This window comes from Cryptomeria japonica, chromosome 4 (genome assembly GCF_030272615.1).
Source record: "Cryptomeria japonica chromosome 4, Sugi_1.0, whole genome shotgun sequence".
Classification (NCBI taxonomy): Eukaryota; Viridiplantae; Streptophyta; class Pinopsida; order Cupressales; family Cupressaceae; genus Cryptomeria; species Cryptomeria japonica.
Window position 1 is genome coordinate 132,171,356 of NC_081408.1, and position 27,885 is coordinate 132,199,240.

At 35.8% G+C, this 27,885-nt stretch overlaps 1 long non-coding RNA gene across 1 annotated transcript; it reads left to right on the top strand.

Moving 5' to 3' along the window:
• Positions 1-2,967: 2,967 nt before the first annotated feature.
• On the top strand, positions 2,968-24,729 carry LOC131874745 (uncharacterized). Its single transcript, XR_009372126.1, has 3 exons — positions 2,968-3,270; positions 3,541-3,764; positions 22,081-24,729. It is a non-coding gene; the product is annotated as an uncharacterized LOC131874745 (long non-coding RNA).
• The last annotated feature ends 3,156 nt before the right edge of the window (positions 24,730-27,885 follow it).

Here is a 27,885-nt window from a genome sequence, read left to right on the forward strand (position 1 = left end):
ATTTAAATGCCTTTGCAATTAAAAATTTTGATTTTTTAAAGGCTTAAATCAATTATTAAATGCCCATGCGTTCTTATTAAATGCTAATTTGATTAAAATATTTGGTTTTTAATGCAATTTAAAAAAAAACTGGCGCCTACGCATGGGAAGAATAAGGGACATCAACAACATCGCTCTGGTCCCTGGTAGAGGGACAGGAGCGCTCATGCATTTTTAGCCTTGTGTTTCTCGCTTTTCACGTTCGAAGTCTCTTCCTGGACGTCCAAAATAGCATTCTTGCTTGGCATTTTGAGTTTAATTCGTGCGACCTTTGGAAGGAGTGTGCCTTAAAGCACTTTCGCCCTGGTCCCTTGGAGAGGGACAGGAGCGATTTTACCTTTTGTCCTTGGTCCTTGTCTTTTCCAATCGCCACTTCATGTTGCAGGGCAATCAATGATCTTCCTTGTTTGTTCTATGCATGCCTAACTCGCTTCTCCAAGACAAAATGAGCTCTTCCAAGGATATTCGCCCTGGTCCTTCAGTGAAGGACAGGAGCGATTTTTTGCTTTTGAGCTTAAAATTGTCGATTCTTGAGGTTAATTCCTTGTTCACTATCTTCCTAAAGACATTTCTCACTTTGCATAATCTCGCCTTGACGTGGTTTTGGAAAGGAATGATTGATTCTATAGAAATCGCCCTGGTCCTCCAGTGAAGGACAGGAGCGATCTTTAGTCCATGGCACAAATCCTTAATCATATCAATATCTAATTATCCTCAAGGCGTAAAACATCACTGCTTACTCCATCTTGAGTGTTGGAAACGAAAGTGGCATTTTAAAATTAGGCATACTTGAATATTTCGCTCTGGTCCCTTGGTGAGGGACAGGAGCGCCTTGGCCACTTTGAGCTCACTTATGTTTTGCTATCTTTCCGAAATTATCTTCAATGGATTGATCACGCCTCCCCTCATTCATGTCAAACTTGAAACGCGCTTTACCTTGGCCAGAAACTTGTCTCTTGAGAAAATCGCTCTGGTCCCTGAGTGAGGGACAGGAGCTTCCTTTAAAAAATCGCTCTGGTCCCTTGGAGAGGGACAGGAGCGCTTTAGTTACTTAGGTTGATTTTCTCCTTCATAAGCCACTCAAGTTATATTCAACGAATAAAGCATACTTCTCTTGACCTCCTCAAATCGCGAAATCATTTAAATCTTGTGAGGACAATGTATTTTAGGAACTCAAGCTCCGGTCCTTCAGTGAGGGACAAGAGCGATTTTGCAAATCCAAGCTTATCTGTCCTTTGTTAGCCTTTCAAATTATATTCAATGGATAAATCATGCTTTCCTTGGTCTCTTCAAATCATAAAATCGTCTTGATCCTGCAAGGACAGTGTAATTTTGAAAATCAAGCTCCGGTCCTTCAGTGAGGGACAGGAGCGCTTTTTGTCCTCAAGGTCAAATCTTTACAATTTTCATCTCAAATTTCTTTTGCTGGGGAAGATACCATCATTTTGCAAGCTATGAAAAAAAAGCCCAAATCTAAAAAATGTCCAAGAAGGTGTGTTTGAAGAAAATCGCTCTGGTCCCTGGGTGAGGGACAAGAGCGATTTTGTGTTGCTAGGCCAAAAGTTCAACCTTTCACTACCAACGACTAAGTCTGGATACTCCATTATGCTCGTTTCATCCTTCATTGCATCCTTGATGCTTCAGTTCGATCAACTAAGGCCAAAAATGATCTAAGTAGGCCATTTCGCCCTAGTCCTTCAGTGAAGGACAGGAGCGATTTGGTCTTAAACTTTAAAAACTTGTCATTTTTGAGTCTTCAAAATCTTCAAGATCTTCAATTTACGTCCAATTGCATCTCTTGGCGACCCTGCACAAAACAATTAAAACAAGTCAATAACCAAGATGTACCAAAAATCACTTTCGCCCTGGTCCCTGAGAGAGGGACAGGAGCGATTTTGCCCTTATAAGCCAAAATATCAAAAAATTTAGGTCTTCAGATCACTTCATCATGTGGGGTTAGGTCGTCTTCAAGTCCAGGAATCGGTTACTTTGCTTCCAAAATTTGGTTAAAGTTTGCCCAGGCAAAATGTATAATTTAATCATTAAAATGCTAACACTTAGACCTAACTTGAATTTGCCCTCAAAATCTAGACTGGACCCATCCTGAGACACACTTGACTTCCTGGCAGGCTCATCCTATTTCAAAATTGCAACCTTCGGGAGGAGGCTTAATAATCTTTCAAAATTTGACTGGACTTCGGCTTGAAAATATCCAAAAGAAACCCCCAAGGCTTAACCCTAGTCCAGACGACTCACTCACTTACTCAAAACCCTAAAAAGCAGAGAGAAGAGCGGGCAAAACCAAGCAAAAAAGAGGGGGTCCCCATTCTAATGGGGCGATGTGTGAAATGGTCACAACAGGTATGTGAGGTATTCCCTCTGATTTTTTTGCCTTGTTTGTGTGGCCTGTCCGATGGATATATGCAAATTCAATCATTTCTCTACTCCAGAGTTGTTTTTGGGTTGCATTTATCATCTGAATTTGTTTTGTTCAGAAATCATGCAGGCGTGAATACTCTAGTCTAGATGCTGAAATGCTGGATGATTCCATGCAATGTCATGATGATAATGATCCTAGAAAGTCTCAGTTCTATATGGGGTTGGAGAAAAGTATTGAGGATTTGAAATTTTGAAGGGGCTTTTGTTCCAAAATGAGTTGTCTGTCAGTGGTATGCAATGTATGGCGTTTCATTGAAAAACAACTCTCACATTGAATTTCTGTAATGATCCTCAAACTAAAGGTGAAATGGTCGTTCCCTCTATTTTATTTTGTTTTGCTTTTGTCTTTACCATAGAAAAGGTCAACCTGTTTCAACTTTTCAGGTCCTCTTAACTATTAAGTGTAAGGGAACTGTTCTTCTGTGTGTGAGACATTCCCTCTTATTTTTTTGTCTTGATTTTGGGTGTTCTGTCCCATGGATATATAAATTAATTATTTTGTCTGCTCCAGAGTTTTTTGTTTGTTGCTTGCATCATCTAAACTGTTTTTGTTCAGAAATCATGCAGGCATCAAAATTTTAGTCAAGTTCTGCAATGGTGGACGATTATATGCATCTCTTTATGATAATGTTTCTGGACATTCTCAGCTTTATGTGGAGTCGGAGAAATGTATTGGGAATTTGAAGTGGCTTTGGTTCCATGGTGAGGTGTCAGTTATTGGTGTACAATGCATGGGGTGTGGATTGAAATCAGTTCTTGCATTGAATATCTACAACGATCCTCAAATTAAAGGTGAAATGGTAGTTCTCTCAATTTTTTATTTTTATTTTTCAAGTTGTCTTTACCAGAGAGAAGGCCACCCCATTTCAAATTTTTAGGTCCTCAAAATAGTAAGATTACGGTGGCTATTCCTCTGTATTTTTGGTATTCCCTCTTATTTCTTTGTCTTGTTTATGGGTGGCCTATCCCATCGATATCATATAAATTCAATCAGTTATCTGCTCCAGAGTTTTTTTTGGTTGAGTTTATTGACTGAACTGGTTTCGTTTAGAAAAAATGCAGGTGTGAATGCTTTAGTCTAATTTCTGAAATGGTGGATGATACAATGTGCTCTCATGATGACAATGTTTCTGGAAAGTCTCAGTTTTATGTTTGGTTGGAGAAATGTATTGAGGATTTGAAGGGCTTTTGTTCCATAGGAAGGTGTTGGCAGTTAGTGTGCATTGTCTGGAAGATGATGGGAAGACTTCTCTCACATTGGATCAATGCAATGATCCAAATTAAAGGTGATAACCCTGTAATGTCTGTTGATGCTTTTTTCAATGGTTTAAGCCTTTATTTAAAAAGCCATTCTATTTTAAATTTCTGGGGTTTCATCTGATGTCAAGATTTTAGGTACGCATATAAAAAGATGATCCAAATTAAAGGTGATAACCCTGTAATGTCTGTTGATGCTTTTTTCAATGGTTTAAGCCTTTATTTAAAAAGCCATTCTATTTTAAATTTCTGGGGTTTCATCTGATGTCAAGATTTTAGGTACGCATATAAAAAGAGATAAGCTGGCACATACAAACTGTGTTCTTCTGGTATTGTATGGTTGACTGGAAGTTCTATTTTTAGTGCTTGTTCTTTTTAAAATATTATTTTGATTACTACAAGAACAGCATTGGAGGTCTCTTCCTTTAAAGCCAGTATAATTGACATATGTTCTTTTGCCTCAAGAGGCATCGACTCAGTTTTTGTTGATATATCTCAATTTACCATCTATAAGCAATACCACTTCTTGCCTGTTATCAACTCCCTCAGGCTGAACGGTGTTTAGTTTTCTTGCATCTTTATTCCATGAAAATTCTTCGCTATCAAGAACTATTCTTAAACATCAGACAGTTCAACATTCAAAAGTACATTTTTGCCAATGAAAATAAGATAATATTATGATGAGGAATCAAATTGGCATTGACAATTTGACCATTAAACCCTTTGATGTTTTTAAGTAGAGCAGCCATAACTGTATTGTATGCCATAATGGTTTGTAGTTGCCCTAATCATATAAAAGTATCTTCATGTGGAAGACACCTCTTGAAAACACACTCAAGAGGACTTTGTTTTTAAACATCTCCAATATATATGTACCAGACTCTATTCTTTATTCTTTGCTGCATTACATACATTTAGAATCTGTCATGGGGGCCACTATGCTACTCTCTATTATATTAAATGACATAATTTCATGCATGTTAAGGTATTCAGTCTATAAAACACACTTGCCTTTCCATGGATTCCAGATTAGTTTGACAACAATGTGATGTCAGCGTCTCCCAGTCCCAGAACCTGAAAAGGAACATTAGAGACTGGGATAATATAGCTGGAAGGAAAAGACCAGAGTTTAATGATGTGGAAGATGCACACATAGAGCTGCAGCAATTGATTTAGAGTCAATCCAAGCTAACTCTATTTATTTTGGATGATGTTTAGTCTCGAAAACATTTGGAAATATTGTTATTAGAAAGTCCTCAACAAAAATTCTTTTAACTATCAGACAATTCCACCATGGAAAGCAAAGGGGACTCCCAAAAATTAAAAAAGCCTCCCCATGATCAATCAATTTCCAATTTAAATGCTTAAGCCAACCTTGCTTGGGAAGAAAGATTGTTTTTAACACAAGGTCTTTGTCATTGGATGCTGAAGCTTGAAGCTTGCCAAAAAATGTCCAGGCATTTAAGGGCTTGTGTGATATTGTTCTCCTCCTCAAAGAGAGTGAGAAAAGAGTCGTCAGCAGGATGTCCATTCACAAGTTGTTGAGAATAATTAAAAGGAGAAATCCCCTTGACACAGAATTTGGGGACAGCTTGAGGTATCGAATATCCAAACTCTGCATTTTTTTCAGCATACAACATTTCTGTTAAAAATAACAGGTAGGCAGATTTTAAGTCTAATGTTTTCCAGTGAGTTGATTTTTTTTTGTTTTCTAATTAATTTGGGATAGTTTAGAGGGTAGAAATTAAATGCATACATCTATATTGTATTATTGAAATTTTTTATCCATTTCTTAAGTATAACCTTTTAAAATCTAATTTATTTTCACATTGCTGTTCGGTTTCTGTTTCTTGTTTCTCATAACATAGCTCCTTACACGATATAGCCAAGGAGTGTTTTTCAGAGTTATTGTTGTTTCCAGAGGACAGAAAAATATTTGTCGATGCATTATTGCTCAAAAGACACGATGCTTTTGCTACCTTAACAGAACTTGCACACAGAAACCAGCTAAAATTAATTAGCAATCCAGAGTAATTGTCTTCATATATTGTACCATGTTTTTCTACGCTGAGCTGACATGCTTGCATTGAACAGGGGAAGTACAATAATCCCATATGAAAAGGCTTTGGAAATATACTTTTCTCAGCTTGATGTGATACACGATTTGGCCTTATATTGGGCACACAAAGACAATGTAGTCTACAGAAAGAGGTTGGTCATAAAATGGGGGGAGCGCAATTTGCTAGGTGCAGGGGAGTCAGTTAATGATAATGCATTTGATACCGAAATTATCTCCATTCTCACTGATGAGTTATTCAAAAACTGTTAAACATGCACTTTGGCCCACAACAATTTTATTTTCTTTTAAATACTAACCATTATTTTTAATGTTCACCTTTTATGTAAAGTTGTAGAACAGAATTGAATTTCAAACATGATTTTCTGCATATAATAAGGTTCATGTGACTGCTCTAAGAAAACTCAACAGCCTGGTGTAAGGCTCGGATATTCTAATCACTTGTTCGTTGGGTACACTCAACAGCCAATTCAGAATACTCCGATTTTTTGGATGCTCTAAATGTCCTACCCACTAATACTTGTAACAATATGCAACACTATTGATCCGTAATTAATGCTAAATAAAATTGTGCTCAATTTGAATTACAGATTTTTCCCAATCGCAAACAGAATTACGTGGTTATGTTTTTTAACCATTGAAATTACAAAAGCTAAGCTCACTTAATCCTTTACACAACTTAATAATGTTAAATAATAACTTAAAGAAGAAATTGAAAATCAAATGAATAAAAGAGAATTAGAAGATAGAAGAAAAGAAGGATCAAACGCAGATTGATAACGGAGTTCGTCCAATTAGGACTACGTCTCCGGGTCCGCTTCTCAATGTTGGACCACTTTATTAAGATTGCCAAGCACCTGAAAATGCCGCCTTACAATTCTCAAGCTTCAAAACCTGCATAAGAATTTCTCACAATCTCTCTCCTTTACAATTTTTGGTGTAATAATCAACACCTTGTATTTCTTCTCCAAGAATTCTCTCAAAATCATCCCTCTCTAATCACCAATATGACTATTTTCCTCCCAAGAGCAATTGATTCCCTTTCAAGACAAAATCTCCCCTATTTTATACACTTTCATATTCTAATTAAGGGGTTAAACAATAATATTTTCAAATCTCCAAATAAAACCCTTAATATTTTAAATATCGGGCTTATACAAATTACAAAGGGCTCCCCTTATTTCTAGCCCCCTAAATTATCATTTCCAAAACGACCTTAATATGAATCTTAAATAAAGATATCAATAATAGGGGCTCGGGTTAAACATGAGCCCTTCTTTCACGGCCCAACATTGCTTATACGAGAAACTATTACGGTATCATTTCCGTTTCGAAAATATCCCCTGGTGCATTGGTTGGGAGTGTTCCACGGAAATGGGAGGTTGAGGGTTCAAACCACCTGATCCCCTTTTTATTGGATCACCCACCAATTTAGCCAACAAAACAAACATGCCCCATAATTGAAGCCGAAAGAGGCGCTTAGCTTGGTGGTAGAGCTTGAGAATAGGAAATGAGTGGTTGCAGGTTCGAATTATCAAACCAATTTTTTTGGATGAACTTTCCATGAATCTCGTCTTCTAGATCCTCCCGGATCATTCCTCCCAATTGAGAAGCTTTTGGACCTCCAAAAGGTTTGTTTTTACATAGAATTTAAGTGAGGGCATTGTTGCCTCACTTGCCCAGTATCATCTGTCCACCCTACTGGAATTCTGAACATCTGACTCATCACAAATAAGATGAAAAATGAGATAGCTTTGCTAATACAATCAACTGTAATTTCACCAATATTCATTGTCGCATCCATCATCCACATAGAACTAACTAGCAGAATAGCAAACAAGAATGAATAAAATGATGCAGAAGAAAAAGTATCAACGTTCTGGATCTCCTGAACGGGAACATCATTAGAAAATGAATCATTCAAACCCTCTTTTACCACCTTTGGCTCAAGGCTTAGATGTACTTGCAACTGCTCCTCACATTGTGCTATCTGTGACATCTTATCATGATTAGAATCTTCATGCTTAATATCACTAGCTGTTACAGACTTGAGGGTTAATGTATTGCTTGAATTTTTTATCATCTTCAAATTTCCTGTGTTTACAATAGATCTATCATTCTTCATACGATGAGCTTTCACAATGAATTCAATTCCATCTTTAAACAAATGATATATGTTATGTTCCCTGTAGAAAATGGCCTTTCTGTCATACAAATAAGGACTGCCTAGAACCATCCCACAGATGTCAAGCGGAATTACATCTAACTCTACCTCATCTACAAACTTGGATGTGATTGTAAATCGGAGTTTACATTGTTTTGATACATGTAACCGAGCATTATCATGCACCCAACCCAATGGATATGGTTTAGGATGAGGTGTTGTTTTTAATCCCAATTGCTTAACAACTTCTTCAGAGATTAAGTTCACTTGTGATCCACTATCTATGAGTGTATCAATTTTACTTTGTTTTGCAATAGCCCTTATATGAAACAATTCATTCCTTTTACTTTCAACAGAGACCTCATTACACTTTATAGAGGAAGTATGGGAACTAGAATTAGCAACAGGAACAATACCTTTTATACCCATAATTGTTATCTTGGATTCATCACCAGATTCTGAACCAAGGTCTTGCACGATAACTGTGGTCTTTTGCTTACCCTTTTGATTCTTGAACCACTTGGGTTTCTGATCAGGATGCAATTTCCAACATTTTGCATCTTCATGCCCTTCCCTTTTGTAGTGTGAGCAATAAGGCTTCTCCTCCTCTTTCTTCACAGAAACTGTTCATTGCATTTTTTCCTTCCCTATCTTGCTCCCTTTGTGTTTACTGGATTCCATGAAAAGATTGTCACGGCTATTCCTTGAGCCTGTTTCAAGATGAATGGCTTGCACACTAACTTCATCAAGGTTAGTTGGATTAAACATAAGTATTGTATGTCTCAAATTCTCATGCAATCCACCTATATACTTTAACAAAGTTTCTTGCGTGTATAAAGGAATGCCCAAAATTAAAGCTCTTTTCCTAAACTCCTGTGTATATTCCTGCACACTTTGTCCTTTCTCTTGCCTTAATGATTGTCAATTCATTACTGCTTTTTGCATGTGACCTAATGGATAAAAGTGTTTCTTAAGTGTAGCTGTAAACTCAAACCAAGAAGAAATTATTTTACCATATCGGCTAAGATCTTCCTGAGTTCTGCTCTCCCACCAGATTAAGGTTGTGCCTCCCAGGCGAGGAGTGGCTAACTGGATCTTTGAAGCATCATCAGTAAACTTCTGAATCCTGCAATAAACTTCAACTTGTTTTATCCAATTATCAAGTTTTTCTGCATCCACTTCTCCATTATAGGTTGGTAATTCAAATTTAACATCAAGCTTTAACAAAGGTGAATTAGACTCGAACTGTACAGGTTGTTTTTTCTTGGGGGAAGAAGTAGAAGAAGAAGATGAAGAAGATGAAGAAGAAGAAGATGAAGAAGACGGGGATGGAGGTTCAGGAGGGTCACTACCAGCTCCTACTCCTTTGTCTTTGACATCTTTCAAAGGGGATTCACCTTCCTTCTTCTTCTTTTTGTCTTTTCTTTCCTTTTTCTTTTGTCTATCCTTGTACAACTCTTCCACCATCATCTTCATGTCTAGGAATGCTTTATGAAATTTTTCTTCACTCTCAAAGAGTTCAGGATTAACATGTTTTCCTTCTTCTGATTGTGCCATGGTTGATCTTCGAGTAACTCGCCTCGATCCAATCTCTGGATTAAATTCTTCAAGTGCACCTTCTCCTTGCTTTAATTTCAACCTGGTTAACATCCACCACTTGCAATTTTTTTCTGTTAAACTGCTCTGATACCACTTGATCTATAATTAAGGCTAAATAAAATTGTGCTTAATTTGAATTATAGATTTTTCCCAATCGCAAACAGAAATACGTGGTTATGTTTTTTAACCGTTGAAATTACAAAAGCTAAGCTCACTTAATCCTTTACACAACTTAATAATGTTAAATAATAACTTAAAGAAGAAATTGAAAATCAAATGAATAAAAGAGAATTAGAAGATAGAAGAAAAGAAGGATCAAACGTAGATTGATAACGGAGTTCATCCAATTAGGACTATGTCTCCGAGTCCGCTTCTCAATGTTGGACCGCTTTATTAAGATTGCCAAGCACTTGAAAATGCCTTCTTACAATTCTCAAGCTTCAAAACCTACATAAGAATTTCTCACAATCTCTCTCCTATACAATTTTTGGTGTAATAATCAACACCTTGTATTTCTTCTCCAAGAATTCTCTCAAAATCATCCCTCTCTAATCACCAATATGACTATTTTCCTCCCAAGAGCAATTGATTCCCTTTCAAGACAAAATCTCCCCTATTTTATACACTTTCATATTCTAATTAAAGGGTTAAACGATAATATTTTCAAATCTCCAAATAAAACCCTTAATATTTTAAATATCAGGCTTATACAAATTACAAAGGGCTCCCCTTATTTCTAGCCCCCTAAATTATCGTTTACAAAATGACCTTAATATGAATCTTAAATAAAGATATCAATAATAGGGGCTCGGGCTAAACATGAGCCCTTCTTTCACGGCCCAACATTGCTTATACGAGAAAATATAATGGTATCATTTCCGTTTTGAAAATATCACCTGGTGCATTGGTTGGGAGTGTTCCACGGAAATGGGAGGTTGAGGGTTCAAACCACCTGATCCCCTTTTTATTGGATCACCCACCGATTTAGCCAACAAAATAAACACGCCCCATAATTGAAGCCGAAAGAGGCGCTTAGCTTGGTGGTAGAGCTTGAGAATAGGAAATGAGTGGTTGCAGGTTCGAATTATCAAACCAATTTTTTTGGATGAACTTTCCATGAATCTCGTCTTCTAGATCCTCCCGGATCAACTGTTTTCAACATTTTCTTGGTGTAACATTAACCACCCTTTTTGTCTGCATCACAAATACAAGCAGTCTTTTCCCCTTACACATTTCTTCAATATGATGAGAATATAACCTATATAACTAGTAGTCATAATTAATGCAAAAATGTTCTAATTGGATTTCCTTTGTGATTTATACATGCAGAACCATGGAGGAAAATCACTGGCATGATATGAATATCCCCAAGACAGAGGCTCTTTTGTGAGTACTTTGACAGAATGTTTTCTTCCCCCTTTTTTGAAATCCATGAAAAAGCTGAAATTTCTGATTGTATTCAATTGGGGTACAAAGAAGGCCACAGAGAAAATTATATACAGAAAATCCGGACGAAAATTGAAAGAGAATAAAGCAACCTCAACTCATCTCCTTCAATTTCTTGAGTTGTCCTATTTCCATTGAAATTCATATTAAGTTTTCACATCAAATGCAGAAAAGTTATGATGGTTTTTTACATCACTGCACCTAAGAAAATTTCAGTATGCGATGGCTTGAAAGAACTTCCAGTGGAAGTAGGACAACTCGAGAAATTGAGCGAGTGATATGAGAGAGTTCTGAATTGACGAGGTTACCTACAACAGTTTGTGAACTAAGTTCCCTGAAGCTTATTGGAAGTGGTTGCTGGCCAAGAACATTTATATTCCAGATCTTAGAGTTGAAATTATAGAAAGACACCTTAGTTTGGATTCTTTTCTTATCTCATTATGAAGCACAAGATCCAAGCATCAAGACATTTTCAGTAAATTTTCGTATTCACTTGTACAAATCAATAGATGGTCCTCTATATTTTCTGCCTATGATTGTGATGAATTATTTTGGCATGTTCAATCCAGTAAACATTCATTATGATTACATTAATCCTAATGCACACTGGTTTTCACAGTACTCGGTGGTTTAGACTCTAGCCATTTTCTGTAAACTTAGATTAATCCAAATGCTCAAAACTTTTGAACCAATTTTCATCAGTCTTGTAACTTGTATGTACAAATTTTGTACTATTCATAATTAAAAATTAACATATTGTATTTGGCTACCATAATGTTTACCATTTTGAACTTGTGTATAAGGTGATATAGGTTCCATGGCCCAGTTACAAAATTTCTATGACGGGCTATTAATTTGCTGGAATTAGCCTTGATTAAATTTGGTGGACTAAACAGGCATTGACCCACTTTAAGTGGGCGTAGAATTCTAAATAGGGCGATTCAATTAATAACAATGAATTATGTTGCTATTCAAATATAAACCTATGCAATCTAAATAGATTTTTTTTTGAAAATATGCAATCCACAAATAACAATGATCATATAGTAGGTACATTGATGTCTTTTAGACTTGTTTGTAGTCAACATAAATGTACACTCTACAAATAACATTAAACGCATATAAGTAGGTACATTATTGTCTTGTTCATATAAGTAGGTACATTGTTGTCTTTAAGACTTGTTCATAATTAATATACTTTATACCCTACTAATGTGTATGACATTTATCTTGGCCATTATTTGGCAACCTTAGGAGTGAAGGACCACCTTCACCCAACTCCACCCCATCAAGGCTTTATACAAAGGCTAACAACCATATAACCAATATCATCCATACGGCTTTTAAGTTTTCATGTAGTCATTGTTGTGTTGTTATTGTCACCAATCACACATCCTTCACTTACAATGATTCAAGTTCCCCTAAAGTGTATTCTAATGTCTTCCTTCCCAATGTTGTATTATAATGTAAGCAGATTTTGCCTTTAGACAATATTAAAGAATCGTAGAACAATTTATTGATTAATCTATTGAATGTTACTATTATTCAACCTATGTTTAATATAGTAAAGAAAGGTCTCATTTCACTATTATGTTTACTTATTGTGTGAGTTAATACATTTAATGCTTTGATATCGTGTATGTTTTAACCATAGAAGTATCCAACAATGCTCAAGGATCTTCAATGAAAGCATAAAGAGACCTCAACTGAGATAATAATTTTATTCTATCAAAGTATGCAAATATATAATGGTTCAATATTAGATTCTAAATTGAATTAGATTTCTCATATAAAAGCTACAAGTTGGCATTTATAAGACATACTATCAAGAGATGTGAATTTACAACCAATTTGGTATAATAGTAGATGAAGCCACGCGTATGCACAACATCTCCACCAAACTAGGAGAGTACAAATCAAATGATGTCAATACAACCTAGTTAAGCAACTTTCTTCTATCTTAAGTGCGAGTATATGCACCAAGATAGGAGACCAAAAAGTGGAGTGCCCACTCCACTTTTTGGTCTTGTCTAAGCCATAATGTGAATAGATTATGGCTTGGTAATGATCAATCCATAACTTTAGTGTTTTATAATGTGCTCGCATTATGGCTTGGTAATTATTGAGTTTTGTAGTGGCCAAAATGTGAGTGCTTTTAAAAGGAGATTTTTTTTCTAAGTTCTCTTATTTTCCTCAACTATATACATGAAATATAACATTAAAGTATAAGAAAGAAAATATACATACTTTAAGTTATATTTCATATTTATATTGGTAGGGTGTTTGAGAGTGGTTTTAGATCTCTAGGAGTTATAATGTAGATTCTAGGTTTTAAAAGATTTTATTAATTTTTAGACTAGTCAAATTCCACTAATCAATAGGTTCATATCAATATTCTCTCACCTTCTCTATCTCGCTCTATTTGTCTTCCTCGAGATCTAGATCTAATTCTCTCCTTATCACTCTCCCTCTCACCTCCTCTCTCTCTATTTCTCTCTTCTTTCTCCCCCAACCTCTAAACTTAATAATTTTTTAGATAGTCAAATTTTAGTAATTAGAAGGCACATATCATCATTTTGTCTCTCTATCTCAATCTCTTTGTCTCCTCAAAGCTCTAAATCTATCTCTCTCCTTATCACTCTCCCTCTACCTCTCTCTCTCTCTCTCTCTCTCTCTCTCTCTCTCTCTCTCTCTCTCTCTCTCTCTCTCACACACACACACACACACACACACACACATCTCTCTCGACTCTTTAGGTCTCTCCCTCCTTTTCTCCTTATCCCCTCTCCCCACCTCTCTATCCCTCTCTTCCTCTCTCTCCATAATTTTCATTGTTTATACCTTAAGGGACTAGGTTTTATGGTTTAAAGTTTTGGGCTTAGGGTTAGTAATTTATTATGGAAGGCTAAGGGTCTACCTCTCCTTGCTTCACTCCTTCCTTCTCTACTAATCCTTCCCTCCCTCCCACCTACTCTTTGTCTCTCTAAGTCTCCCCTCCCCTCTCTCTCTACTCCTCTCCTCTCCCTATCTCTACCTACCTTTCTTTATCTTCTTATATATCTCATCTCTCTCTACCTCCTTCCCTCCGTACTTCTCTCTATCTCACCTTTCTCTCCCTCCCTCCCTATAAATATCTCTACCTCTCTCTCACTTTCCTTCCCTAACTACTTATCCCCCCCCCCCTCTCTCACTTTCCTTACCTAATTACTTATCTCCCCCCCCTCTCTCTCTCTCTATGTCATCATGTCTCCCTTTCCCCCACCTCTCTCCCTCACTTCCAACTCTATTTCTCTATGTACCTCTTCATCCATTTGTCTCTTCCTCCCTCATTCCCTCTTTAGTTGCCTTTGACTCTATTTCTCTCTATCTCACCTCTCTCTACTTAAATATCTACTTATCTGTATCTCTCCTCTCCCTCCATCCTAAAACTTCTACTCTTAATAGTAAACCCTAAACCCTCAAACCTATACCTAATACCCTAAATCCTAAACCTTATATTTTATACCCTCCACCATAAACACAATATCTTATACGCTCAACCATATAGCTTATACCCTCAATCTTAAACCCTACATTATCAACGTTATACCTTGCACCCTATTCACATAGTCAGAAATCCGCCACTTGAAGGAATGATTGGCTTAGCAGCTCTTGGCCTCAACCCTAAATCCTATAACTTACACTTTCAACACTAAACCCTACACCCTCAATCCTAAACCACAAACATTATATGAATACCCTCAACCCTAAACATTATACCTCATACACTCAACAATAAAACTAATACCCTCAACACTAAACCATTGACATTATACCCTCAACACTAAACACTAAACCCTCAAACCTAAACCTTATACCTTATATCCTCACCTATGAATCCCTAACCCTAAATCCTAAACCCTACAACCTTAACCCTATACATTATACCCTCAACTCTGAACCCTAAACTATCAACCCTATACCCCCAACCTTAAACCTTAAACCTTATAGCAATACCCTTAACCCTAAACTCTATAACTTGTACCCTCAACCCTAAACCCCAAACCCTACATCATCAACCTATTGGAATTTCTTGTCATGGTGCCAAAAGCTCAAACTATCAACACTCGACATAAACGCTAGATTTAACCCAACCCATGGGAGGTGGTTAGACCACGTCATGAGTCCCCAAGGAGGTGCTAACCACCAAGTCAACAATCTCCTCCTCAACACTAATTGAGCCTTCAACACCCATTGAAGGGAGACTCGAACTCATGAACCAAGGTTGTGTTATTGATTGTTGGAATTGTTTGTCATTGCGCCAAAAGCTCAAACTGTCAATGCCCAATACAAATGGCAAATTTAACTTGACCCACAAAAGGCAGTTAAGCCATGTCATGAGTCCCCAAGGAGGTGTTGATCACCAAGTCAACACAACCGTATGTCTTCAATCATAAACCCTAAACCCCATATCAATACCCTCAACCCTAGACCCTATATGTTGTACCCTCAACCCTAAACCTTATACCTTATAACCTCAACCCTAAACCCAATACCCTCAACACTAAATTATACACCCTCAACCCTATACATTATAGCCTCAACCCTTAACATTACACCCTAAACCCTTAACCCTATACAAATAACTTCAACCCTAAATTGTATATCCTAAAACCTATATACTATACCCTAAACCATATACCTTATACCATCAACTATAAACCCGATACCCTTAACCTTGAACCTTATACCCTATGCCCTCAACCATAAACCCTATACTCTTGGTTGTATACCCAATTCCCTCAACCCTAAACCATATACCATTTACACTTAGCTCTATACCATATACCTGTGTAGGGGGAAAAGTGAGACTAAGTGAGAAAACCCTAATCCCACTCTCGCATACACACTCGTGGAATACGAAAGAGCCTAGGGAGGTAACGCACTTCAGTTACTTCTTCTGAGGAAGAGAGAGCCAAGGATACCTCTTAGGGTTTCTATTCCCTTGCTACAAATGAGAGATAGGAGAGTTGCAAAGTGTAGATTTGAATGATTGAACCTAAGATACAAGTATACACAAGTAACCCTAATATGAAAAATATAGAACTAAGAAAAACTAATATACTACTGAAAAGTACAAATTGGGAGACAAATTCAAAGTTGTACCTGGGCCAAAAATCAGAGCCAAAATTTTTGGGACTAGAGTGTTGCGCCCTTGTCCTAATTCTGCAAACTGGAAGTTGTACCTGACAAACTAGGATCTGAGGGATTTGAACTGCTAATCTACCAAAATCTACTGAAAACAAGGAGGACCGGGGTGCCACACCCCTGTCCTAGGCAAGACCAGGGCCCCACGCCCCTGTCCCAGGGGTTTCTCTCCAAATTTGACCTTGGAATAGCCTCCATGTGCTTTGTTGGTCCTGAAACTTGCAGTGACGCTCAGATCCCGAATCTGCACCTGTAGCTGAAAATAGGGTTTTGGGTGACTATATAGGGTTTTTTCTTAGTCAAACCCCAGTTTCAATGATTTCCACCTCAACAAATAGCTGATTTGTATAGTAAAATAGTGTGTGCAAGATCCTAAGATGAAATTAAACAATCTAGAGCAACCCTAAAGAGTAAACCCTAATTGCTTGCAATTGACAAAGTAAATGCTCCAAATCAATGATATAAAGTGATCTAAAGCATGAATGCAAATGTAATGAATCTCATACAAAGACATGTAAACAACATGAAACCATACCAAACCCCAAGGGAGAGGTACAAGCCAATCTTCAGTCAGTGATCTCCTATTGCTTTCCTACATCTTCAAAAGCCCCCAAATGATGAAAGAATGCTTGATAGGTGTTGTTGAATGTTGTTGAAGACTTCAAAAGATCTTCTCTTTCGCTACATAAAAAGATCCTTGTGTTCGCTTCGCTAAAAACTCCTCTAAATGCCTTCAAATGAAGAAAGAGAGCTCTTATGTATGAAACCTTAGATCTTAATTTCATCTTTAGGCCAACCTAGGATTTGAATTTCCAGCCAATTTCTTGGGGTTAAGCATTATAATATCATAAAATTATGCTCCCGAAATTTCAAAAAAAATGTCAGGGACCATGTGCAAAGTGCACCCGATCCGACCAACTTTTTACCAAATTTTCAGGATCGTTAGATATGATGATATTAGAGTGAATCCCAAAGTTACAGTTGATTTCAAGATGTTTTCATATGCAAAATCGAGCCTTAAAGGTTGAAATAGGACATGATTAGGGTTTATGGTTTAATGATTTATTGGAGGAATAAAATGAAAAGGGGCACACTTAGGGTAAAGGGCCCAAATTTATAATGTGTGAAGTGGTGAAATATGAATTTAGATTTAATTAAATTAACTAATTAAATGCTTAAAGGAGATTAGAAATGAAAGATGGAAAACACATTGAGGCGGGTGCTAAACCAAGCGTGGAATTGTACCACCCTAGCAAGGGTGTACAATTTATGATGCTACAATATCCTCAACCCTATACCATGAACCCTATACCCTCAAACATCAACCCTAAATTTGATAACTTATACCCTCAACCCTAAAACTTATACCCTATACCAATAACCTCAACCCTAAAACCTATACACTATACCCTCAGCCCTAAATCCTATACCTTATACCCTCAAATATAAACCTAATTTCCTCGACCCTAAACCTTATACCTTATACACTCAACCATAAACCCTATACTCTTGATCATAAAACCAATATCCTCAACCCTAAACCATATAAACTCAACCTTATATACCATATACCCTTAAACCTATACCTAATACACTATACCGTCAACCATAAACCCTCAACCCTAAATTTGATAACTTATGCCCTAAACCCTACACCTGAAACCTTCAAACCTATACCTTAACCTTAAACCCTACATTATCAACCCTATACCACAATATATAAAACCTAAACCTTATAAAAGATCTAAACCTTAAACCCCACATTGTCAACCCTATACCTTATAGAGAAATAGAGGGTATAAGATATAGGATTTAGGGTTGAGGGTATAACATATAGGGTTAGAGTTGAGGGTATTGGTATTATTTTTAAGGTTTAGGGTTGGTGATGTAGAGTTTAGGGTTTAGGGTTTAGGGTGTAGAGTTTAGGGTTGAGGATATTGGGTTTAAAGTTGATGGTATAAGGTTTAGAGTATTAGGTATAGGGTTTACAGTTGAGGGAAAAATGTATAGGGTTTGATGTTGAGGGTATAAGGTATAGAGTTGAGGGTGTAGGTTTTAGAGTTAAGGGTATATGTTTGAGTGTAATATAGGGTTTAGAGTCAAGGGTATGGGATTTAGGGTTTAGAGTATAAGGTATAGAGTTGAGGGTGTAGGGTTTAGGGTTGAGGGTTTAGGTATAGGGTTTAGGATTGAGGGTATTGGTATAGGGTTTAGCGTATAGGGTTGAGGGTGTAGGGTTTAGGTATAGGGTTTAGGGTTGGCGATATTGGTATAGGGTTTAGCGTATAGGGTTGAGGGTGTAGGGTTGAGGGTTTAGGGTATGCGTATAAGGTTTAATGATTGAGGGTAAGAGTTTAGGGTTGAGGGTGTTGGTATAGGGTCTAGGATTTAGAGTTATTGAGTATAGTGTTGAGGGCATATCCAATATAAGGTTGAGTATATATGGTATAGGGTCTATGGTTTAGGGTTGAGGGTATAAGTTATACAGTTTAAGGTTGGGTGTATTGGGATTATATTTGAGGTTGTAGGGTATAGGATTTATAGTATATCATATAGGGTTTAGGGTATAGTGTTGAAGGTATATGGTTTAGGGTTGAGAGTATTGAGATAGGGTTTAGGGTATTGGGCATAGGGTTGATGGTATATGGTATAGGGTTGAGTGTATATGGTGTAGGGTTTAGGGTTTGGGGTCAAGTGTATTGGCTATAAGTTTTATTTTTGAGGGTATAATATATAGGGTTAAGTGTATTAGATTGACGATTGATGGTATAAGATATAGGGTTTAGAGTTGAGGGTATAACATATTAATTTTAAGGTATATGATTAAAAATTGAGAATTTTAATATAAGGTTAAGGGTTTAGGGTTTAGAGTTTGAGTTCTATACAATTAAACTAAAATAAAATATATCTAGTTTATTTAATTTTTTTGTATTATTATATAGCACCTCTATCAAAATATAGAAAGTTAAATTATAGAACTCAACAAATTTCATAATTATTAAATACCATTTGAAATTTAAAAAGCAATCCCCAAACAATGAATTGTAGAGGTCGAAGGAATATTAGTAAAAAATAATATATTAAAGACACAAGACGCACCTTGTTTATTGTGTACAAGTCAAAAAGGTTCACGTCAAAAGGATTCTTCATTTAAGAAAGAAGTCACGTCAAAAGAAAAAAATAAAAATTAAATAATGTTTGCTTAATGTCTAAGTCAAGAGAATTTACAACCTTTTCGGTAAGTGTATCGTCACCCTATCATTTGAGTTTCATTATTTCAAGCTCTCATTTTTTATTAAATTATTGAATAAAGTGTAATGATTTTTTTAATATTTATATTATTTTTTATTATATTTGATTTGATTTAATTTATGCGTTAATTGGTTTATGCATTTATAATAGATATTATATAAAATGCAAATATATGTTATATTTAAAGAATAAATAAAAATAATAATGTAATAAAAAAAAATACTTCAATCTTATTTAAGAAAAATTAAAATTGAAATAATTCTTTTAGCTCAGAAAAAACAGAACTCAAATTCTTCTCATCAATATATCCTTTTATATATTTAGAGCATCCAATATAAAACTATATTTTCTAATACTTTTCTTCCAATAGAAGTCATTATGCATGAGTTACTTTTTGATATTATTTTCCAGCTGGCAACACTTTCTACGCTACTGATCATAATGGGCCTCTACTTAAGAAGTTTAATATCATCACAAAAAATCTTGTGCTTTGTACTTCAGGAGAAAAATAACATTTTCTCATATTGTATCTTGTTTTTGATCTAAACTATATGTTTTAGCGATCTTGATAATGTAATATTTCTTAATTTTCAACCTATGTTGACTCTTCCAAACTTTTTGGCTAAAGACTAGGTTGTAAACATAATATATCTAAATATCTTAAAATGTGATATTTCTAAAGCATCCATATATTTTCTACCAATGTCTTTGATTTCATGGCTGCCTCACAAGAATATAGAAAGCTAAGTGAACTAGTCATATATTATATTAGTCCTATACTATGTTTGAGATATATCTAAATATCTTAAAATGTGATATTTCTTAAACGTAAATATATTTTCTACCAATACTCTTGATATCTTCAATCCCTCACAATATATAAGAATAATATTTATAAATGTTCAAAAGAGGAGGTGAGGAGGAGGTGACAAAGACTTTCAATTAACCATTACTTTCCAACAATCCAAATATGACAAAAATAAAGAAAACTACATTTGAGCCACTTATCAATTACTTAGAATCTAATAATTTATTAAGACCATCTAATATTCTTATTAGACACCATAATACAATTGTTTGTTAATATTTTAAATAAATATAATTAAAATGTAATAGGGTCAGTCAATGACGTGTGTATTGATGGCAAGAATAAAAAAATATGGTCTGGGTGGAGCTTTATTTGACTCCTAATTGGGCCAGCCGCTGAGAAATTTCAGCTTTTGACTATTGCAAGAATTTTAGGACTATGAAATGTGGCCTATATTACATGACGTAGATGCCGTCGTGGCTAAGTCTCGAAGAAGATTCCAGAATGTACCTAGCTTTTTAATCGAGTAATGAAAGGAGAATGATTACATTGTTGAATTTCATATAAATGTGGTCGTAGTAGGTATTTAAAGGGAAACTAGCTTTTGTTGCACCAAACAAGGCAAGAGCTCGGATTCAAGGACTGTCGATAAAAATGGAAGCGCATCTACATTTCTCTTTTAAAATCTAATACTTTACTAATTTTAAAATCTTTTACTAATATTGAATTTTTTAAATTTTTTTATATCGAATAAAAAATTGTAATAATGAAAGGCAGTAGAATTACAATTAAGATTATAAGAAAGTTATATAGAATTACATAAACAAATAATAATTTTACATTGACTAAGTTTGTTATAGATTTAAAATTTTAAAACTTAATTCTTTAATTTATTGAACCCAGAAACACAAAGAAAATATGTAAAGTCTTAATAGTTATCACAAAACACATCACCACATTTTTTTTTCATAAATATTTTTCAAAAACTCAATAAAATCAACAATCACATCATCTACATATCAAAATCAAAAGTATCAAGAATTTTTGAATGATTAAAATAAATATATTATGTAGTTTTAAATTTAAATATTTATTTAAATAACTACAATGATTAGGGTTTAGCTCATTCTCGAAAATTTCTTATGATAGATAAGAGGTTTGTAGAAATCCCATCTGCCCTCAACCCACGTGATATTGATCATATAAATATTTTAAAATTATCATACATAAAAATAAAATTTAAGATAAAAAATATCTTAATATAAAATTAAATAATTCTTTTATAAATCTAAATAATAAAACATTACCTATATTATATTAAAACCTAAATTTTAAAGTCAATTTTATCTGTCAAATAGTTTTTAATAATAATTTATTTAAAACTGTCTTCCATATATTAATTAAGTCTATCTTATTTTAAGATATATATAAAAATAACTGTATAAATTTTGACAGCCTTCCTGAAGCCTCCCACTTCCAGAGATGCAATCTTCTTGAAATTTTACAAATTTCAAGAAGATTGCACGACCATCAATTTTAGGCGCTACTCAACATCACAATTATTTTATCACAAAATCATGAAAATATTTTTAAGTAGTACAGGTGGGATAAGTAAACCCACGTACTCCGAACCAGGCAATTTCGTGCTCGTATATTCTTTTTATTACGGCCCACACGGTTTATACTCGCTAAATTTTTTTTTCTTATAAAATGAAATGGACAGTAGCTTTTCAAGGACAACAAATCAAGTAGCAGTAAGCTTAAAATATGTCATTGAATCTGTCAACAATTGACTTTGGGTTTTATTGACAGGTCTAGAATGGTTGATGAGTACAAGGATTCTCATGATGATAATGTTCCTGCAGAATCTCTGTTTTGTGTTGGGTTGAAGAAATGTATTTAGATTTGGTGTTTTTGTTCCACAGCGAGGTGTCCATTGTTGGTGTGCAATGTATGTGCATTGTGAAGTGGTGAGAAAACCGCTCACATGCACATTCAATTTCTACAATGATCATGAAATTAAAGGTGAAATGGCGGTTCCTTCAAATTGTTCTGTTTCTAAATTGTGTTTATCAGAGAGAAGGTCACTCAGTTTCAAATTTTTAGTTCCTCATAACTGTCAAGATTAAGGGACTGTTCCTCTGTATGTGAGGTATTCCCTCTTATTTGTTTTTGTCTTGTTTTTGGGTGGGCTAACCCAAGGATATCATGTAAATGCGATTATTTATCTTATTTACAGTTGTTTTCTGGTTGCATTTATTATATCAACTGGTTTTGCTCAGAAATCTTGTAGGCCTGGATATTCTAGTGTAAGTTCTCAAATTGTTTTTCCTGAAAAGTGTCAGTTTTATATGGGGCTGGAGAAATGTACTGAGGATATGAAGGGGCTTTTGTTCTACAGTGAGGTGTCGTCATTGGTGTGCATTGTATGGGAGGTTGTGGGAAATCAACTCTCAGATTGAATTTTTATAGTGACCCTCAAATCAAAGGTGAAGTGGTTGTCCCCTCAATTTTTTTTTGTTCTAAGTCGTCTTTACCAGAGAGAAGAGCACCCATTTTCAAATTTTAGGTCATCATAACTGTCAGGATTAAGGGCTCTGTTCCACTGTATGTGAGATATTCCATCTTCTTTATTTCTGACTTATTTTTGGGTGGCTTATTCCACGGATTTCATATAAACTCAATCATTTACCTGCTCCAGATTTATTTTTTGTTTGCACCTATTGCGTGAATTGGTTTTGCTCAGAAATCATGCAGGCCTGGATATTCTAGTCTAAGTTCTCAAATTATTTTTCCTGAAAAGTCTCGGTTTTATATGGGGCTGGATAAATGTACTGAGGATATGAAGGGGTTTTTGTTCCACAGTGAGGTGTCGTCATTGGTGTGCATTGTATGGGAGGTGGTGGGAAATCAACTCTCAGATTGAATTTTTACAGTGACCCTCAAATTAAAGGTGAAGTGGTTGTTCCCTCAATTTCTGCGTTTCTAAGTCGTCTTTACCAGAGAGAAGTTCAACCAGCTCCAAACTTTAGGTCATCATAACTGTCAGGATTTTAAGGGCTCTGTTCCGCTGTATGTGAGATATTCCTTCTTTATTTCTGACTTATTTTTGGGTGGCTTATTCCATGGATTTCATATAAACTCAATCATTTACCTGCTCCAGATTTATTTTTTGTTTGCACCTATTGCCTGATTTGGTTTTGTTCAGAAATCACGCCTATGTGAATACTCTAGTCTAAATTCTGAAATGGTGGATGATTCCCTGCATTCTCATGATGATAATGCTCCTGGAAAGTCTCAGATTGATGTGGTGTTGGGGAAGGATATTGCGGATTTGAAGAGGCCTTGGTACCACAGCGAGGTGTTGGTAGTTGGCGTGCAATGTAAAATGGTGGTTAACTCAATTTTTTTCGGTTTCTAAATTATCTTTACCAGAGAGAAGGTCACCCTGTTTCAAACTGTTTAGGTCCTCATAACTGTCAATATTAAGGAGCCGTTCCTCTGTGTGTGAGCCTGTGAGGTATTCCCTCTTATTTGCTTGTCTTGTTGAGGGGTGACTTATCTTATGGATGACATATAAATTCAATTATTTATTTGTTCCAGAGTTTTTTGGTTGCATATAATGTCTGAACTGGTTTTGTCAAGAAATCATGCAGGCACGAATATTCTAGTGTAAGTTTATGATTTCCATGCACTTTCATGATGAAAACGTTTCTGGAAAGTCTCAGTTTTATGCGAGGCTGGAGAAATGTATTGAGAATTTGAAGGGGCTTTTTGTTCCATGGTAAGATGTCGGTTGTTGGTCTCCATTGTATGGAGGTGATGGAAAAACAACTCTCACATCGAATCTCTACAATTACCCTCAAATTAAAGGTGGGATGATGATTCCCTCAATTTTTCGTGTTTCTAAGTTGTCTTTACCAGAGAGAAAGCCACCCTATTTCAAATTTTTAGGTCCTTGTCACTGTCAACTGTCAAGATTAAGGGTTATGTTCCTCCGTTCGTGAGGTATTCCCTCTTATTTGTTTGTCTTGTTTTTGGGTGGCCTATCCCATGGACATCATATGAATTCAATCAATTATCTGTTTCAGAGTTGTTTCTTGGTTTCATCAATTGTCCAAACTGGTTTTGTTCAGAAATAATGCAGGCATGAATACTCTAGTAAGTTCTGAAATGGTGGATCATTCCACACATTTTCATGGTGACAATGTTCCTGGAAAGTTTCAATTTCGCGTGGAGATAGAGAAATTAATTGGGCATTTGAAGGGGCTTTTGTTCCACAGTGAAGTGTCGGTTGTTGGTGTGCAACATATGGGAGGTGGTGGGAAATCACATTGAATCTCTACAATAATCCTCAAATTAAACGTGAAATGGTGGTTCCCTCAATTTTGTTTTGTTATTATCTTAACCAAAGAGAAGATCACCATATTTCAAAATTTTAGGTCATCTTATCTGTCAAGATTAAGGGGGCTATTCCTCTGTATCTGTCAAGATTAAGGGGGCTATTCCTCTCCATGTGAGATATTCCCTCTTATTTGGTTCTGACTTGTTTTTTGGTGGCCTATCCCATTGATTAAGGGGGTTGAGTATTCCCTCTTATTTGTTTGTCTTTCTTCGGGTGTCCTGTCCCACAGATATAATATGAAATCAACCATTTATCACTGGAAAGTTGATTTTTGGTTCATTTATCGTATGAACTGAATTTGTTCAAAAATCATGCAGGCATGAATACTCTTGTCTAAGTTCTGAAATGCTGGATAGTTCCATGCACTCTCATGGTGATCATTTTCCTTGGAAAGTCTCAGTTTTGTGTTGGCCTGGAGAAATGCATTGGGGATTTGAAGGGACTTTTGAACCAGAGCAAGGTCTCGGTCGATAGTGTGCAGTGTATGAGGGTCATGGGAAAGCAATTCTCACATTGAATCTCTAAAATGATCCTCGAAATAAAGTTGACATGGTGGTTCCTTCAATCTTTTTGTTTTGTTTTGAAATTATCTTTACCAAGGAGAAGGCTACCCTGTTTCAAAAAATTTGGCCCTCATAACTGTCAAGGTTAAGGGAACTATTCCTCTGTGTAGAAGGCATTCCCTCTTATTTGTATCTGTCTTGTTTTTAGATGGCCTATCACATGGATATTATATAAGTTGAATCATTGATCTACTTCGGAGTTTTATTTTTGGTTGAATCTGTCTTCTGGACTGTTTTTGTTCAGAAATTATGTAGGCATGAATATTCCAGTCTAGGATCTAAAATGGTGGATAATTCCTTGCACTCTCATGATGATAATGTTCCTCAAAAGTCGAGTTTTATGTTGGGTTTGAGAAATGTATTGGGGATTTGATGGGGCTTTTGTTCCACAGCAAGGTGTCAGTCTCGGAGGTGTGCAGTCTATGGGGAATGGTGAGAAAACAACCCTTGCATTGAATCTCTACAAAATTTCTCAAAGTAAAGGTGAAATGGCTGTTCTTTTAATTCTTTTGCTTCGTTTTTAAGTTGTCTTTACTAGAGAGATCTGAGAAGGCTACCATGCTTCAAATTTTTAGGTCCTCATAGCTGTCAAGATTAAGGAGGTTGTTTCTCTGTATGTGAGGTATTGCCTCTGATTTTTTGCCTTCTTTTGGCTGGCCTGTCCCATGGATACATATAATCTCAATCACATTTCTACTCTGGAGTTGTTTTTTGGTTGCATTTATCATCTGAATCGGTTTTGTTCAGAAATCATCCAGGCATGAATTTTAGTCTAAGTTTTGAAATGCTGGATGATTCCACGCACTGTCATGATGATAATGAAATCCTAGAAAGTCTCAGTTCAATATGGGGTTGGAGAAAAGTATTGAGGATTTGAAGGGGCTTTTGTTCCAAGATGAGATGTTAGAAGGTTTCATTGAAAAACAACTCACATTGAAACTCTGTAATGATCCTCAAATTAAAGGTGAAATGGGCGTTCCCTCAGTTTTCTTTTTGTTTTGTTTTTAAGTTGTCTTTACCAGAGAAAAGGTCACCCTGTTTCAAAATTTCAGGTCCTCTTAACTGTTAAGTTTAAGGGGAACTGTTCTTCTGTTTGTGACGCATTCCCTCTTATTTGTTTGTTTTGATTTTGGATGGGCTGCCCCAGTGATATTATATAAATTAAATCATTTGTCTGGTCCAGAGTTGTTTGTTGGTTGCTTCTATCATCTCAACTGTTTTTGTTCAGAAATCATGCAGGCATAAACATTCTAGTCTAGGTTCTGCAATGGTGGATGATTAAATGCACTTTCTTTATGATAATGTATCTAGAAAGTCTCATTTTTATGTGGAGTTGGAGAAATGTATTGGGAATCTGAAGGGGCTTTGGTTCCATGGCGAGGTGTCGGTTGTTGGTGTACAATGTGTGGGGTGTAATTTGAAATCAGCTCTAGCACCCAATGTTTACAATGATCCTCAAATTAAAGATGAAATGGCAGCTGTCTCAATTTTTTAATTTTATATCTTAAGTTGTTTTTACCAGATAGAAGGCCACCCTATTTCAAATTTTTAGGTCCTCAAAACAGTTAGATCTAGGGGACTTTTCCTCTGTATTTTTGGTATTCCCTCTTAATTTTTTGTCTTGTTAATGGTTGACCTATCTCATAGATATCATATTAATTCAATCATTTATCTGCTCCAGAGTTGTTTTTTGGTTGAGTTTATTGTCTGAACTGGTTTCGTTCAGAAATCATGCAGGTGTGAATGCTTTAGTCTAAGTTCTGGAATGGTGGATGATACAATGCACTCTCATGATGACAATGTTTCAGGTAAGTCTAAGTTTTATGTTTGGTTGAAGAAATGTATTGGGGATTTGAAGGGGCTTTTGTTCCGTAGGACGGTGTTGGCAGGTGGCGTGCATTGTATTGGAGATGATGGGAAAACTACTCTCATATTGGCTCAACGCAACGATCACAAATACAAGCACTCTTTTTCACTCTACACGTTTCTTCAATATGATGAGATTATAACCTATATAACTAGTAGTCATAATTAATGCAAAAATGATCTAATTGGATTTCACTTGTGATTTATACATGCAGAAGTAGAACCTATGGAGGATAATCACTGGCATAATATGAATATCCCCAAGACAGAGGCTCTTTTGTCACTCTTTACTTCCACACAGTACTTTCTTCCCCATTTCTGAAATCCATGAAAAAGCTAAAATTTCTGATGGTATTCAATTGGGGTACAAAGAAGGCCACAGAGAAATCCAGAGGAAAATTGAAAGAGATTAAGACAACCTCAACTCTCCCTCAATTTCTTGAGTTGTCCTATTTCCATTGAAATTCATATTAAGTTTTCACAGCAAATGCACAAAATTTCTGATGGTTTAAATCACTGCTCTTAAGAAAATTTCAGTATGCGATGGCTTGAAATGACTTCCAGAGGAAGTAGGACAACTCGAGAAATTGAGGGAGTGATATGAGAGAGTTCTGAATCGACGAGGTTACCTACAACAGTTTGTGAACTAAGTTCCCTGAAGCTTATTGTATGTGATGAGAAGATTGGGAAGTGGTTGCAGGCCAAGAACATTCATATTCCAGATCTTAGAGTTGAAATTATGGAAAGACACTTTAGTTTGGATTCTTTTCTTATCTCATCATG